Here is a 15,593-nt window from a genome sequence, read left to right on the forward strand (position 1 = left end):
GATCCTCCACCTCCACCCCCCATGAAAGACCCCTTCAGTAGACCTTTACTGAATTGGTCCTCATCTGCATTTGCAAAACTCTCGTCATCAGTGAAGAACCAGACATAACAAGTCAAAGCAGGGGCACCAGGTCTCAAGGGCATCATGTGCATAAACAGAATAAAAGTCCAATGAGTGTTTATCTATTGCTGATCCCATTATCCCACAATGCAACAATTCTGTTAATGTGGGTTTGCAATGTCAGTAATTGTGAGAAATACCATCTGGGAAAAATTCTTAAATTATTGTAATAATTGTTCCATTATATAAATCAAATCCCAGTCACTTGCCTAATTCTAGGGGCAGTGGTGGTCACTAAGGGTGAAGCAGAGGACACATTTTGTTGTGTGCACCGTGTGCTGTGCTGTGCTGCAGTGTTTCACAATTACAATCACTTTACTTTCACTTTTACTTTAATTGCAGAACAAATACTCTGTATTTGAGTAATAAATGACTCTCAAACAAATTAAAGCAATATATTATGGGAAGGTCACAATCATACAAGAAATCTATAAAGGTATCATATTAAAACACAAAAAAAAAAGATTTAACAAAACCAAAAATCTTGTTTGCTAGTCTTAAATATTATCCTGGAACTCTTGACCAGGCTACAGCCATCTCCTGCCAACTCATTTAAAAGTATTTTATACTCATTACATATATATACATACAAACTATGCACAGTTCACTGTAAAGGTTAGTCATCATAACTGAACATGACATAATAGTAATGTGCCATAGTTTTTGTCCCTTTTGAAGATGAGGTGACAAGATGTTCGGATTCTGAACAAAATTATGGCATTCATCCAGACTTAAAATCAGTAGTACCAGGGACAGTCATCCTGGAGACACTGTGGGGTTAAGTGTCTTGCTCAGGGACACAAGGGTAGTAAGTGAGGTTTGAACCTGTGACTTTAGGCTCTTCTGGTTCATACATGAGTGAGTTATATCCACTGGCTACTTCCACTTAATGCAGTGTTGAGGAGTAGCGAGTTACATGTAACAGTGTTGGTTCATTTAGTTACAAAAATAATTTAATTGTTATCTGTACTGTAGGAAAGTGTAATTACATTAGTTACTTATTGAAATATTCATAACTCCAATTTTAGTTAAATTTTAATATTGTATACAAAACTGTAATTATAGAAATGTATTAGAAGTGGAAGTGATGTTGAACTTTGTACACTGTGATTCATTGTCGCACGACCAATAGAAACAAAGCATTGAAGTGGGCTCTGAAACAAAGATAGAGGAAAGGATGATTGTAGTTGTGATTTTATATGTTCATTATAGGGATTTTATTCTACAAGGAAGATGTCTGCCCTGGTGCTACTGGTCAGCCAGGTATTTTGACAGTGAACGGATGCTGGTTTACCAGAATGGAGGTGAGATGGGCGGAGGACCCCAACTAACCATAAGGTTCCTGACAATATCCAGTGCTCTTGAAAGTTAAATATTTAATTCAGCAGTGTTTTAGAACTGTATGATCTTACTGTAAAATGAGACCTGAACTTTGACCTTGTGGTGGCGGTAATTATATTTAATTATCATTAGAATTTATTCATATAATAATGTATTGAAGTTGGCATAGACAAGGTTTAATATTGCTGTAAGGTGAACACTGGCAGGATACACAATTTTGAACTCATAACTTACAACAGTAATCAAATGTAATTAGTTACATTACTTTTAAATAGTAATTAAAATAGTTATACTACTTAAACGCAAAATACCCATTTGAATAATGTGGAAAGTTCGGACAACTCTCCTTTGTACTGAACAAATTTTGTTTTTTGCTCTATCTGCAGCACAGACTCATTAAAATCTGTTAAATCTGCTGTATTGTCACCCTCATTTGGAGATTTATACATCCCCGATATAACATGGGCAATGGTCATGTCTCTTTGGGGACACACACACACGTGCATGCACTCCTGCTCTGAAGGGAACCCATGTACACTGGGAGCGAAGCCCAACCTTTTTAAAACCTTCCTGTTTTTCCGACAGTTGGAGTGCACTCTTGAGAGGCCGTGGTAACGCCATGAAGCCGGCGTCAAACACACATTTTTCCCTTGAAAGCTTCTCGAGGTCACGTCTCACAGCAAGGTATGTCATGATACAGGCAAGATATGAGGACATGGTGAGAGGCAGAGAGAGAAGGGGGTCGAAATAAATCTTTCTCGCTGTGTTACTGATGACAGAGATTAGAGTGAAGTGGGAGCTTCAAAAGGAGCTGTTAAGAGGCTGAATGAAAACATCGTACCTCAAGACGCTGATCTCCCTGTGGGTAAAGAAACGGGAAACTGAATGAAGCGTGGAGGACCTTTTTTCCTGTTTCCTTCACACCTGAGGGTTCCTGGACTGTAAGTAGAGTGCACACTGCTACTGATCCCTCTATTTATTAAAAAAAATCTCCATGCTTGCATATCTCTCTACTGTAATTATAATTTTAATTGGCAAAAATGCCTTTCATATAATATTAATTGAAAATTAGCGTATTTATTTTTGGCCATTAACAATCAGAACAATCAGCTTTGCCTGTGCCAGTTTGTTTGCAACCAGTTTTGTGAGAAAACAAGTGTAGACTCAGATTAAATAAATTTATATAGTGAATTCATATGATTATTTCCATTTGTATGAATTGAATTGTGAATGAAGATTTTATTAACAAAACAAAACAAAATGTTTCATAAATAATTTTTTGCCCTGCATGCTACTATCATGATAAGCATTATGGTCATTAACATAAAGACTGGAAGATTCATTTAAGGTGGTTGAGAAAAGTTAAGTGTGTAAAATGCTGTCTTGACTGCAAAACTTCACTGGTTTTGAAGACCCTACAATTTGGAGGAAAAAATGCTTTCATTTGAAATGTTTTATTTACTATATGACCTTACAGTTTTCAGTATTATAATATAAAAACAGTCTGGAAAAAAAGCCAGATGAGTAGTTGAAACCTTTTTGGACTGGAAGTATGAGTTGTGTAGTTCTGCGAGAAGCACTACACCGCTGGAGCATCCATCAGAAGACAAGGTCAGGGTTAGGGTGTTACGTGATCATTGCCCCCAGCTGCTCCATAGCTCATGGAGATCAAATTGATACACGTGTGACGAATGTAAAGTAATTCCTATGTGCACTGTGAATATCTAAAGGCCTTTTTCGTGCCAGTCAGATGAGTAATTTTAAAGTGATATTTAGTAAAGTGCCGTATAAAGGGGGCAGCATGCTGCGTTGTACTTTCAGCGAGTGCTTGTGTTAGTTTTGGAATGCTGCCTATGACTGAAAGAACACCGTCCACACTGGTGGAAAGGTGGAAACATTATGCTTTAAGGGTGTTTTTCTGCCAAGAGGACAGGACAACTTCACTGCAACAAAGGGAGGATGGGTGGGCCCACGTCTCGTTGCAGATTTGGCTGAAGTCATTGAACTTGTAGACTGATCATTTCTTTGTTTGTGGGCAAACTTACAAAATCAGTAAAGGACTGTATTTCAATAAGACATAGTTACACTCACAATAGGAAAGTCACAGAAAACATTGTGATGATAAGCAATAAGAAAAATACACTGCAGCACAGCACACATCTCACTGTGTCCTCTGCATTTAACCAGTCACCCTTAGTGAGTCCCCACGACTGTGTCTTGCTCAGTGGCACCTCGGTGGCACCTTGGCAGTTTGGGATTTGAACCTGCAGCCATCTTATTAGGCTTCATGATCTACTGTTCCATTATCCACAGATCTTTTGGAAGAGTTTACTTTAAAGCAGCACATTTGCAATGGAAAGTCTCTTGAAATTTCCGTTCTTCAAACTCTCATATTTCATTTTTGAACTCTGTGGGAGAATACAACAGGAGTGCTGGGCTTTTAGAAGATCCAGGGTAAGTCAATGGGCCGAGCACGTGCCTGCCTCACGTTTGGGCCGTGTGAGGAGGCCATGTGAAACCCTGCAGTCCTGGAGCCACCAGGGCCGACGCCCACCGCCCCTCAGCCAGATATCCTGCAACTGCTCACAAGTCAACCGCGGCAAGGCAGTGCTGGAGACTGGGTTGAGTGTCGAGGGTCCTGCTAAACACATCATCACCCAGCAGATGGCTAGACATCCTAGAAGCACACGAGTTGAGTCATATCTGACCCTCAACACTCGCTCCCACCGGACCAACATTTAGACGGGATTTATGTGTGTTTACAATCTAACAACAAGCGGAACAAATGGCTACAATTACATGGTGGGTAAAACTACGGTTCTAACCAAAACAAATCCAAAAGGAAAGGTTTTGTCCCACCATGCAAAAAAAAAAAACTCTTCATCCACCCCCTCCCCAAAAAATAAACTGAAACCTACAATGGCAAAGACGTTGCCATTTAACTGGACAACTCATTCATGTTCATTAGAATAAGCACAGCGCTCAAAAGACGATTTTTCATCCTCGGCCTGACTACAGCCATTGTGAGTTGAGGCTGAAAGATGCGCTGATCATAAGATAATAATAAAGTGAAGTGATTGTCACTTATGATACACAGTAGCACAGCACATGGTGCACACAGTGAAATTTGTCCTCTGCATTTAACCCATCACCCTGAGTGAGCAGCCACGTCAGGCACCCGGGGAGCAGTGTGTGGGGACGGTGCTTTACTCAGTGTATCGGGATTCGAACTGACAACCTTCTGATTACGGGCCCACTTTCTTAACCACTAGACCACCACTGCTGGGTTCTTTACCTACTACACACACAATAACACCCCGTGACACCCAGACCGCCTCTCCCACCCTCCCTTCTTCTACGGGCGGCTGTAGTTGGGGGTCCACAGCGTCGCAGTAGGATTTGGTGGGAGACTGAGGGCCCCGTGTTTGCTCTGTCTGGATAGACGCCACGTTAGTCTCGTGACACATCCGTATCAATCACACATCCGACTGCTGTGCAGAAAACAGTGCAGAAAGAAACAATGACTGACAAGCTCTGCTGCGCTCAGAAGAACTGGGAAGAGGGGCTGAAATGAAACAAAACGGCGGATTTCAAAAGGAAATTGTTGCAATTCCGGAAGAGCGCCAAGAATTTTTATTTAGGGCAGACGGCACTTAGGCGACCAATTAAGTTGCCGACTGCTTGACTCACAGCAAATGCAGAATCTGTGAAATATATATATATATATATATATATATATATATGTGTGTGTGTGTGTGTGTGTGTGTGTGTGTGTGTGTGTGTGTGTGTGTGTGTGTGTGTGTGTGTGTGTATATGAAGATCTTGAAGATCTTTTAATTATACCTACTGGAGAATTGAGGTCATTGAACCAATGCTTTTTCAGTGGCAGCGCCAAAGCTCTGGAACAGACATCATTTTCAGAGTGAGAGCTGGCTTTGGCCTTGGCTTTCAGATCTGGTTTGGGTGTGGTGGAGCATTTACTGAAGTTTTGCTCAATAAATTTAAGTAACAAATTGTTGTAAACAGTTGTTTATTGCAGCACACAACAAATCAACGGCCAGCCAGTCTACGAATCCGTTGGGGCTTTCATTCTTATACATTTTTCTTATCTTTGGTCACATGTCATCAAAACAGTAAGAAAACCCAAATGACTGTGGCAAATCTGTCTCAATAATGTGTGTTTGTGTTATCTATGTTTGCATTCTATGGAATGAATGGTTAATTAAAATGTGTTAGATGCTTTTTTTTTAACATTATTCCTCACTCCCAGGATCTGTGTGAGGTCAACCTAGGGAGGCCTCAAGGACAGACCTTGTCTCCCGTGTGCATGTGCTTAGGCATACAACAAATGTCAATTCATAATACATTTCTATAACTTCAACATACGAATGAGTGTTCAAAATACAACATGCATATATGTATAGAGCTAGAGTGTTATATATGATAAATGCTGTAAATGTAAATGTAAAATGTCGCCAACAAATATCTTATTTATCTGTGCACCGTCAGGCATACACAAAGTTATAGAAAAACCTGAGTTTAAGTGTGTGAGTTCAGTGAATGTAATTGCACTTCTGTCATCATAATTCTTTTCCTGGCTGCAGATGTGCAGCAAGTATATTTCAAGTTGGCAATGGTTATAAAGAGAATTAAGCATTGTGCAGGGGTATTCTGCACCTCGATAAGGCCTTGCTGGGCCTTGCTAGTCTTGGTTGACCTTCGACCTCTATAGAGTTTCCCGCAGGTGTTCGTGTGTGTGTGTGTGTTTGTGTGTGTGTGTGTGTGTGTGATGTCATTGAGAGTGCACATAAAGTTCAGACAGTAACTATGTGAAGGGTCATACTGCAAAGGCCCACAACGTGGTTCACAAATATAGCATATGGGATCAAACACTGATTTTATTGGGTTTATTTGTTTTGTTGGGTGTATATATTGTAAATTGTTTTCTGTCAATTACTTTTACACTTCCGGTCAAAACTCAAAACTGCTGGCTGTTTTGATTAATCCAAACAACAAAAAAAACATATTTAGCATTTGTTGTAGCTTTTTAGCTTCATGACTGCTGTGTAAATAAAAATAATATTTTATAGTCCAAACAAATAAATGTAATATTTATAGGTTCTGTAACCTCTGGTGTGCTTTTTTTCAGATGACATCAGAGCCTTTGGCTCTCTCTGTGGTAATCTAGGTCGAGTACATCTGTGGTAGGGAGAACATAAAAAGAAGAGGGATCCTCTTTGGTGACAGACAAAAAAGGACCCCGTTTTTTATGGGGGTGGGGCTCAAACTCTGAAGCAATGACTTCTCTGATCAATGGGACCATTATATCCATTGGGATCATTATATCTGTTTATAATGCCTCCAGACACAAACACCTCACTAACCACACAGCTTCAATGGGACCCATGAAAGGGAATGAAGAGACGTCCTTCACTCACATGGCCACACCGGCCGAAGAGCGGACAGCAGCAGTGGACGAGTGGTGAAAGGAGTGAAGTGAATGAGGTTGAATAGAAGAAGCAGAGCTGCCAGAAGCTCTTTCACTTCCTTGGCTGCAATTTAATCAGGTTATCCAGTTGATCGGGCTCCTACTAAACGTCTCGCTGTCAATAAGGTCCAAAAGCCCTCGATTCCAAAATTCTAGCCATGAATAAAACTCCATACACACCCTGAATGTGAAAGTAGAACTTTGAAAGCCGTCAGGAAAAGGGTACCTCAAAACCCCCACAGTCTCCTCATCCCATGCGCCTACCGGACTTAAACAGAGGGGCGTCTCTGAATCAGCTCACTGGGGGAGACGTGAGGGGGTGAGCGACCCAGCTCCATTCTCCATCCCACACGGCGTTACCACGGTGAGCCCTCCCAGTCATAAATCATCAAGTCGAACAGCACAAAAGCCAGCCACTGGAGATGGAGGGGGCGGCGGGGACAGCAGTCTGGTCACCGGAAAAGCTGTTACCAGCCTCTTCTCAGCATTAGTGACACGTTTAACACTGCGTGTCAATGCACAGTTCATGAAAGGATTAACCTGAGTAATTTTTTTCTATTTTCAAGACTATTATTGAGAACCTACGATTCTCAACCTGAGAACATGATTGTTTTTTTAATAATCTAGAGAAAACACATTTATTCATTTATTTCCTTCAGTATGTGAACTCTTACCAAAAGTTGAGTCTACAATAAAAATTTTTTTTTGCTCCACCTTCATTCGGAAGCTCCCGTTAGTGGGAACTAGCATTGGATGCCCTTCCTGATGCAACCATCCCCATTTACCCAGGATTGTAACTGGTACCAAGAAACAGGGCAGTGGTGGCCTAGCGGTTAAGGAAGCGGCCCCGTAATCAGAAGGTTTCCGGTTCGAATCCTGATCTGCCAAAGTTCCTCTGAGGTGCCACTGAGCAAAGCACCGTCCCCACACACTGCTCCCCGGGCGCCTGTCATGGCTGCCCACTGCTCACACAGGGTGATGGGTTAAATGCAGAGGACAAATTTCACTGTGTGCAATGTATGCTGTGCTGTGTATTACATGTGACAATCACTTCACTAAAAGAAACACAAATATGCATGCATCCCCACTAGCTGGGTTATGAGTTATTTTGTTCTACAGTTAAACCCATGAACAGAAAAGATCCATTAAGAAGTACATGTGAAAAACTATCATCTACTCCCACCTGCTGCACAAGCTGTGTACGGCAGACTGACTCTGTATCTTTTTTTATAATATGCTGAATGAATTTTGTCAGAAAGCTGATTGCTGGTATCTTAGGTATATTATCATCTTATACTGTCAGGTCCATAAATACTGGCACATCAAGTTCATTTCAAGCCTGCAATTTGCATTTACAGCATTTATCAGATGCCCTGATCCAGAGCAACTTACAATCAGTAGTTACAGGGACAGTCCTCCCTGGGGACACTCAGGGTTAAGTGTCTTGCTCTGTGATACCCACTAGGCTACTATCACCCAGCATTTGCATTTGGTATCTGTTGCTGGCAGCTATCAATATGAGATACAAAATTCTGTCAGTGAAGAAAGCAATCATTAGGATGAAAAATAAAAACTGTGATGGATGACCCCTTCACAACAGTTGGCCAGGTGAACACTCTCCAAGATGTGGGTGTATGTTTCAACAATCAAGAGAAGCCTTCACCAGAGTTCATCACAAGATGTAAACCATTGCTGAGCCTCGCAAACAGGAAGGGCAGATTAGCGTTTGCCAAAAACGTTATCGTTCTGGAAGAACATCCTATGGACATATGAGACCAAGAATGAGCAACTTATACAGGAGTGATGGGAAGAGAAGAGTATGGAGAAGGACTGGAAACTGCTCATGATCCCAAACATTCCACCTCATCAGTGGTCGTGTGGTGGTAGTGCGGTGGTAGTGTGTGATGGCGTGGGGGGAACTTGTTCCCTTGTATTTATTAATGTTGCTGCTGACAAGGATGAACTGAGCAGGATGAAGTGTTTTGGCCAATATTATTTGCTCATATTTGCTCACCTCCCCCATATTGAACCTTTCTCTCAGGTGTGGCCTCCCTCATGCTGGTGCTTCTATGATTTCTCATTTCTGCTCTGGACAAATATTTTTTTATTATTTGTCAGCTCATCCAATAGACCTTTGCAATCTGAATTCAAAAGTTTCCTTCTGTAAGAATGGACATCACGGGAGCCTGCTTTTGCCTTGCATAACAGATGTCTGCAGGGGGAGGTGTGACATTCCTGTGTCGACGGTTGTGGGTGAAGATTCGGCACCCCTGTTTTACATGCCTTTTGTCTGACGGCAACGTGTGAAGTATCAGCCGTCAGGACCGCCCACCCTCTTTGTCTTCCCCAAATGGGAGGCACCGAAGGCGTGACATCAGAAACAACAGGTTCTGATTGGTCAGTGACAACTTCCTGTAGTCCAGTGACAACTTCCTGTAGGCCAGGGGTATAAAGGTCTGCTCACATGTGGAAAAAGGGACTCTGGGCTCTCTTGCTCAGAGGTTTTTCCATCGGAAGCCGGACGGCTTCTGAGCCTTTCTCTCCCCCTCTCTTTCTCTTCTCTCTTCTCTTCTTCTCATTTTTATTTTCTCTGTAACCTTGGTACCTTTTTACATTCAATATTCACATGTAACTACAATAATTATTTACCGGTGTTAATAAATTAGAAACTGTTAATTTTTAACCTCTATTGTGCCATGCCTCTTTCTGCCAGGTAACATCAAATTAGGGTGGTTGAATACAGTGCTTTTTTTAGTTAAGTGATTGTCACACGTGATACACAGCAGCACAGCACACAGTGCACACAGTGAAATTTGTCCTCTGCATTTAACCCATCACCCTGAGTGAGCAGTGGGCAGCCATGACAGGCGCCCGGGGAGCAGTGTGTGGGGACGGTGCTTTGCTCAGTGGCACCTCAGTGGTACCTTGGCAGATCGGGATTCGAACCAGCAACCTTCTGATTACAGGGCCGCTTCCTTAACCACTAGGTGTGGAGGGAGAAAGAGTTTTTCTACACACTCTATTCTCTTCTCCCACACCACATGGTCTTTTTTACAAATGGTGACCCCGACGTGATACCTTTGCTCGGATGTGGATCTGTGACCGTAAGTCTCTTTTATCTGAATTTTACTGCATAGGGAGGAATAGAATCTATGTGCTTTAATTTAAAAAAAAGGATCTACATATCCTAAAAAGCCCGGGACCGTAGAAACCGAGGCATTTCTAAATCCAGATCCACTCCGACAAGGTATAAAATGAACATAGACTAATTACTGTATCACTTACAATGTGGCATGTAGATATGGCTGGCACAATAGGTGAACCCACAAACCAAACTGTAACCAGAAATAATCAGGATTTGTGACATTTTAGATTACCGGTATTACATTGAACATCATAAACCATGTCCCACGGTGAACAATTTGATAATAATTGATCAGGGATTGGAAATTGCACTGTTAAAATTTATTGTTTACATTTTAAATTCATGTTCAGTATGATCAACATGTTTAGGATCAGAATTTATATTTATGGGGAACTGTTTTTCTCTCTGAACACCTCAACAATGCCATAATCTCAAATAATAGCTTTTAGTGATAAAGGTGTAATTCTCTAATCACATGGCAACAAGCGGGACTTTTTATTTGTATTTATTTTTCCGGCCACTGTTGTTGATTAGGCTCGATAAGTCAGTGCAAATCTGCGAAGTTATGAATTCCCTGATATCATTTTAAGCCTCCCACTATACTTACATGTTTTTTGCATTACAGTATCTGATCATTGTTGTCATTTGTTTTTTCTGGTTTGGTTTTAATGTACAATGAACACTGTTTTTCTACATGCACAATCTGTATGCAAACCTACAACCTTTTAAATTCATCACACTCCAGACAAAGAACCCAACCAAGTGTGAAAAGCCCTGGATCAAGTTGAATATTCTATGTATGCTGCTGTGTTTGATCTATGTCAAGGAGGCAGGTTTTCCCTGCAAGGGTGATCTCAGACGCCTGAACATTTACATTTACAGTATTTATCAGACGCCCTTATCCAGAGCGACTTACAATCAGTATTTACAGGGACAGTCTCCCTGGAGCAACATAGTGTTAAGTGTCTTGCTCAGGGACATAATGGTAGTAAGTGGGATTTGAACCCGGGTCTTCTGGTTCACAGGCGAGTGTCTTACCCACTAGGCTACTACCCGCCTGAAGATCGCAAAGGACACAGAACCACAACTATCGGCTACATTTGAATTCCCGACTGACCAGGACGGACGAACAAGCAGATACACAACCATGACCCAATTGTGATCCCCATGGACCCTGAATACTCGAGTGCCCCAGGGGATCAACCGGCCATCTGTAAGAATGGACATCACGGGAGCCTGCTTTTGCCTTGCATAACAGATGTCTACAGGGGGAGGTGTGACATTCCTGTGTCGACGGTTGTGGGTGAAGATTCGGCACCCCTGTTTTACATGCCTTTTGTCTGACGGCAACGTGTGAAGTATCAGCCGTCAGGACCGCCCACCCTCTTTGTCTTCCCCAAATGGGAGGCACCGGGGGCGTGACATCAGAAACAACAGGTTCTGATTGGTCAGTGACAACTTCCTGTAGGCCAGTGACAACTTTCTGTAGGCCAGGGGTATAAAGGTCTGCTCACATGTGGAAAAAGGGACTCTGGGCTCTCTTGCTCAAAGGTTTTCCATCGGAAGCCGGAAGGCTTCTGAGCCTTTCTCTCCCCCTCTCTTTCTCTTCTCTCTTCTCTTCTTCTCATTTTTATTTTCTCTGTAACCTTGGTACCTTTTTACATTCAATATTCACATGTAACTACAATAATTATTTACCGGTGTTAATAAATTAGAAACTGTTCATTTTTAACCTCTATTGTGCCATGAAAAAAAATATTTTTGAACGTTCTGCCCTTTTTTTTTTTTTTTTCTTTCAGTTTTTAAGATTTTATCTTTAGTTAAAAGTTTCTTAAATCTTCTCTGCTGATTTTTATATTTCATTTATTCATAATTGGCACAGTAAAAAAAGGTCTATATAAGGTATGGTCTACCATCAGGCATTCTGTTTAACACACAACCCTCTATGTCCAAGACAGAGCATCCATTCGGGTTTTCCTGTCAGTGAACGCTTGCCTGCGTTCAGTAAAAATGTTCAGTAACTCAAGTTCAGTAAAAATGGACCAGAAAATTTGTCACATCATACTTAGTCTTAAATTGTCAATAACAGCTAAGATTTCAGGTGATGTTTGATATGTTATATATGATTAATGATCTTTATTTTTTTACTTTATTGCATAAAGACTGCATAAGTAGTTGCATTAGGCATATCTGTAATAATGAAACCTTGGCAAGCATAATTTTTTCATGTTTTATGTCATGTTATATTTCAATGAATGAATTAAGTCATTGTTAAATTAATGTAACATTTGTAGGTGAAACAATAAAAGATATCTAAATAAGAGCAATGACCCATTCATCCACGGCAGATCTGGCTGTATTATAGGATCTCTTGGAGACCATGAGATGGGAAGCATCAGAGCAGCTGGCGGAACTGCACAATACAGCGCCAGACAACCAGGTTCCATCTGATGCTCCTCGGCATGATGAATGGATGCTGAAAGAGCCGCGTTAGACCAAATTCAAATTTTATTTGTCACATACATAGTCATACACGGTATGATATGCAGTGAAGACAGGACATCATTCAGCAGTTCAAAATAGCACCCCTTGGCAGGGGTGCTATTAAAATAAGATAGAAGACATGATATTTTTGAGTATTCTCTTTTAATGTTTCATTAATTGAAAAAAAAAAAAACAGATTTTCAGACAGTCAGGATGGAAGGGAGACAGAGGATGGACACAGACCAGTTTTCAGGCTCTACAATGCTGCATGGCTTCAGTTAACAAAGTTAACATTTGTCTCTGTTCCATGAAGGAGCCACATTAAAATATATTTTACCAAAATACAATTCTTTGGGTTCCCTGACATGGGCTTCATCACACCCTTATATTCTGCTTTTTTAAACTGCCAAACAACACCATTGTATTACTCTCCACCTGAATAAATGAACATCCTCATTCGTAATTGTACACTTATTGTACTCTACTATTGTCGTCTTCTCTACCTCAGTTGTAACAATTCAACTTTATTACAAGGTCAGAGTTGCACATTTGGGACACATGAAGATCTCCAGTCAGTTCTGTATTTGATATAAATTGACAGTAAAAAAAAAAAAAATTAGATGGCTGTAAAAGCAAATAGATTTGCACTTGAAATGAGCCAGACCACAACAGTTGTTCAATTGACAGCACTATGGTGACCTCTAGTGGGAAGCACAAAGTAAAGTGAAGTGATTGTCACATGTGATACACAGCAGCACAGCACACGGTGCACACAGTGAAATTTGTCCTCTGCATTTAACCCATCACCCTGAGTGAGCAGTGGGCAGCCATGACCGGCGCCCGGGGAGCAGTGTGTGGGGACGGTGCTTTGCTCAGTGGCACCTCAGTGGTACCTTGGCGGATCGGGATTCGAACCGGCAACCTTCTGATTACGGGGCCGCTTCCTTAACCGCTAGGCCACCACTGCCCCATGTGGATGCATAAAATACATTCTTTCATTAAATACATGCTTCTCAAATTAGGGGTCGCCACAGAGGATGATTTGGCAAAGGTTTTATGCCGGATGCCCAACTTGACGCAGTTGGGAATAACACACATTCAGGCCTGGTTGATCTATGCAGTATCTCCAGGGGAGGTGGAGCAGCTGACAGCATGGTGCACAGACATCAACCTGCTCCTGGAAACAGCAAAGACCAAGGAGATTGTTTTGGATTTCAGAAGAAGGAAACCTGACATCAAACCACTTTACATCAGTGGGGATGGTGTGGAGAGGGTGTCGCACTTCCACTTCCTGGGTGTTCACATCAGAGGAGGACCAGGGCTGGTGAAGAATTCTCAGCAGAGGCTTTATTTCCTGACAGTTCTGAGGAAAAATAACTACTGGTGTCCTTCTATCGCCGTTCTATTGAGAGCATTCTGTGCTCTCCGCTGGGTCACCACTGCCCCTCACATTTCTAGTACTTTTAATAACTTGTAGGAACTCACACAAAACAGCAACAGATCCCCACACACCCCTTCTCCCGTCCCCCTCTACCTGACTCAGTCCAAAATGAAATTATTTATACGGCAAGGATTTTCTGACTGACTAGACAAATGAGTGTGCATTTCAATATATCATTTTATGTTGCAACTTTAAATTGCAAATGCAAACCTGCAATATGTTCAATACTTTATCACTGATTCTGTCTAGCCGGAAAACGTTGACATCAGCAACTTGTCATTAATATATTTTAAAAGTTCAATGTCTAAGACAAAATGCATTCATGCTAGATAAATATTATACTGAATATTACCAAAAGAAGAATGAACCAGCATCTCCTGACAGTTGGCATGTCTGACTTCAGGAGGTTACCAGACAGTAATTAAAACACTAACAGTAAATTTTACTCTATTGTACAGTGTTCAAAAACATAAAGGGAATAAAAATAGCAAAGTGCAAAATCAATGAGCAAACATCCCCTCCAAACTGTATTCACTTCACTCTAGTTTAACCCATCTTAAAAATGCATTATTTATACGACAAGGATTTTCTGACTGACTAGACAAATGAGTGTGCATTTCAATATATCATTTTATTTTGCATCTTATATTTAGATTATATCTATATATGTTACAGTGTGTTTTCCCATTCTGAATAAATACATATCATGCATATATCCTTCTGCTGTGTATGTCCATATGCAATGTGCAGCGATTCAGTACAAAATGTGAAGCAATGTGCCTCACCAGTATCATAGCAAACATGTTTCCTGTAATCCTGTAAACAACAAGGTGCCACTGAGGCGCCACTGAGCAAAGTACCGTCCCCACACACTGCTCGCCAGGTGCCTTTCATGGGTTAAATTCGGAGGACTAATGCAGATCACTGGCCTAGTGGTTAAGGAAGCGGCCCCGTAATCAGAAAGCTGCCAGTTCGAATCCTGAGCCACCAAGGTGCCTCTGAGAAAGTACCGTCCACACACACGGGGTCTTTCACGGTTGCGCACTGCTCACTAAGGTCCTGGGATAAAAGCAGAGGACACTTTTAGTTTTAGTGCTGTGTGCGCTGTGCTGCAGTGTATCACAATGACAATCACTTCACTTTCAATTTCATTAATGTTGGTGTGATCACAGATGCATTCTACAGTTTTGAATTCTAGAGAACAAGATGGAACTAATGTTCAAGTTTTAATGAGAGAAACCAGTAACAAAATCATTGAATAAAAATACAAAATAAGCAAAAACCAGAACGTTCGTATTGTACAATTAGACTTCAAAATGGCATTCTGAAGCAAAGCCAGCAAAGTCGCTAGTAGCGTAAAAGCCATGTGCCTCTTCCCACATCCCAAATGGGTCCCAATTGTAGGGTCACCATCCTGGTGCACAATATCTCACAGGATTTCCTGAGGAAGCTGAACATGTACATATTTAAATCCAAATGCCAGATCAATTAAATGCAAACCTGCAAGATGTTCAATACTTTATCACTGATTCTGTCTAACCGGAAAACGTTGACATCAGCAACTTGTCATTAAT

At 41.3% G+C, this 15,593-nt stretch overlaps 1 long non-coding RNA gene across 1 annotated transcript; it reads left to right on the forward strand.

The window, feature by feature from the left end:
• Window positions 1-2,056: 2,056 nt before the first annotated feature.
• On the forward strand, window positions 2,057-6,794 carry LOC114797608 (uncharacterized). The gene is made up of 3 exons (XR_003750957.1): window positions 2,057-2,145; window positions 2,241-2,402; window positions 6,611-6,794. It is a non-coding gene; the product is annotated as an uncharacterized LOC114797608 (long non-coding RNA).
• Window positions 6,795-15,593: the final 8,799 nt, after the last annotated feature.

This window comes from Denticeps clupeoides, chromosome 10 (assembly GCF_900700375.1).
Source record: "Denticeps clupeoides chromosome 10, fDenClu1.1, whole genome shotgun sequence".
Lineage (NCBI taxonomy): Eukaryota > Metazoa > Chordata > Actinopteri > Clupeiformes > Denticipitidae > Denticeps > Denticeps clupeoides.